General features: G+C 53.4%; 1 long non-coding RNA gene across 1 annotated transcript; it reads right to left on the reverse strand.

The window, feature by feature from the left end:
- Positions 1-492: 492 nt before the first annotated feature.
- On the reverse strand, positions 493-2442 carry LOC115304686. Its single transcript, XR_003914560.1, has 3 exons — positions 2058-2442; positions 1622-1715; positions 493-823 (listed from the first exon to the last, which is right to left on the reverse strand). It is a non-coding gene; the product is annotated as an uncharacterized LOC115304686 (long non-coding RNA).
- Between the last annotated feature and the right edge of the window lie 28 nt (positions 2443-2470).

Here is a 2470-nt window from a genome sequence, read left to right on the forward strand (position 1 = left end):
GATCTGTCTCGAGGTCCATTCCCTTCATCCCAGCTGCAGAGTCTGTTTTGTCCTGTAACTAATATTCCCAGGTTCCAAGGATCAGGGTTGGACCTCTTTGGGGGACATTATTGTGCCTACACTGTGCTTCTTCCCCCTTGTGGTTTTTCTAAAAGCACAGCTCATATATTTGCAGAAAAGAACATTTTCATTGTCATAGGAAATACGGCCCAACCAAAATTTTTTCAAGGATCTTTTATTATTTTTTAAAATTTAATTTATTTTTATTATTTTTTTCAAATTCATTTTATTTTTAAGTGTATTTATTTATTTTGAGAGAGAGAGAGAGAGAGAGAGCAGGGGAGGGGCAGAGAGAGAAGGAGAGAGAGAATCCCAAGCAGGCCCTGCACTGTTAGTGTGGAGGCCGGACACCAGGCTCCGAATCACCAACTGTGAGATCATGACCTGAACGGAAATCAAGAGCTGGACACTTAGCTGACTGAGCCACCCAGAAGCCCCTTAAATCTTTTATTTCTAATTGGGTTGTATATTCTGAATATTTATATACACAAAAGTGCATAACTCACAAAATTTCAGCTTGTTTTGTACGTTGGCCAGGTAATCAGCACCCACAGCAAGCAGCAGACCTTGCTGTCTGGTCCCTGGGGAGGGGGGGAGTTGATGAAGCAGGTAGGAACACAAACGCATTGGCCAAAACTGACCAGAAGGCTTCCCCGTGACCGTGGCCTCGAAGCCAAGCTCAGTGGAGAAGAGATGATCTCAGGCATCCGCTGCCGCATGAGCAGAGGGGAGGCCGGTGGACAGGGAGGGGTTTTTGCAGAGTCTGGGGAGAGAGACAGGGATATGACCACCGGACTTGCCAGCCTGGGAGCCCTCACCAAGTCTCATTTCCCATTTCTGCCAGCCCAAGGCCCAGCTGTCCAGAATCAGAACTGGTGGCCGTAGCCCTCAGGCCGTTGCCATCATTTTACAGGAGACGCAGACCCAGCGGGGAAGAGAGACCTGCCGATGGCCAACCACTCGCTTCGTTCCTTCTCTTACTCCACACTCCTGTGCTGAGTCCCCTCCCCAGGCCTGGCTCTGAGGGCACAGAAGGGCCTGAGACACGGGCCCGGTGGCCCCAAACCATCAGTGAGGCCTGAAGCAGGGTCCAGACCACCCATTTCGTCCTCCAGGCTGTTATGCCCCATGGTCCCAGGCCTCCTCACTGCCTCGTCCAAGAGGGTTTTCTGCTTCCTTTCTCCCACATTCACTTACAGGGCGGACTGTCCCCAAAGTGCCCTAGTACCAGCTGTGAGCTGTGCAGGAATCAAACACTGAACAGAACTCATAGCTGTGCAGGGTGATGTCCGAGGAGGGGAGTGCGTGCTCTGAAGGAAAATAAAGCAGGGGAGGGGACTGGAGAAGGAGGGACAGTGGGGCTTCAGGTAAGATTGGTCAGAAAAGGTGACATGGGGGCCCGAGAGAAAGGAGGGGGTGGGTTTTATGAGGATGGGGGAGAAGGGTCCGGCTGGGACTTGAAAGATGTGGGGCTTTAGGGGTCCCATCCCCCACGCAGGTGAAAATCCCCGTGCAACTTCTGACGCCCCCAAAACAGAACTACCGATAGCCAGCTGCTGACCAATGGCACAGTCGACTCATTTTGTGTTCCGTTCTGCTCTGTATTCCACGTGTCTCTGTATGTATTATGTACTGAATTCTTACAATACAGTAAACTAGAGGAAAGAACATGTTATTAAGCAAATCACAGGGAAAATACATCTATAGTACTCAACTGTATTTCTCGAAAAATACCTGCCTCTAAGTGGACCCTAGCCGTTCACACAGTTCACTGCCCAGCTCGAGCTGTTCAAGGGTCAACAGCACTTGGGGGTGGGGTAGGGCCTGGAGGCAGGACCTCCCTAGAGGGCTCAGAGTTGAGACTGACCCCACCCCCAGCATGGTCTCTCCATTTCTACCTCCCCCTAGAAGTGAGCTGGCAGACGTGGGTGCCCCCGCTCTAAGGCCTCTGGCTGCTTCTCCCCTGGATCGCCCTCTATCAGCGGAGGATAGCTCACCAGGGGCGCCTGGCTGGACCTTGGCCTTCCTCAGGATCACATGCCCAGCCGATCTCGTATTTCCGTACTTCTCAATCCCCTCATACCTAGTCAACACTCAGGGAAATACCCCCATTGTACAGCTGAGGAAACTGAGGCTCAGAGTCTTTCTCAACACTCAGCGCGGCGCTTGGGCTAAGGACTCAGAGCGAGGAGGAAAGGGCTTTGCATCCTGGTCCCCATGCCCCGCCAAAGTGCGGGACGATGCTTGAGGGCAGCCGCGGGGGTTGGGTCTGGAGGAGGAGGGCGCAGAGGCTGAGGGGCCCGGGAGGACCAGCAGACCAAGCCTGAGCGGTGGAGGCGGGCTCAGGACAGCCGTTGGAGGAAAAGCCCCGCAGGTGTCGGAGGTGGGCGGGGCCAGAGCGGCCAGGGTT

The sequence above is a fragment of the Suricata suricatta genome, chromosome 10 (genome assembly GCF_006229205.1).
Source record: "Suricata suricatta isolate VVHF042 chromosome 10, meerkat_22Aug2017_6uvM2_HiC, whole genome shotgun sequence".
In the NCBI taxonomy this organism is placed as follows: domain Eukaryota; kingdom Metazoa; phylum Chordata; class Mammalia; order Carnivora; family Herpestidae; genus Suricata; species Suricata suricatta.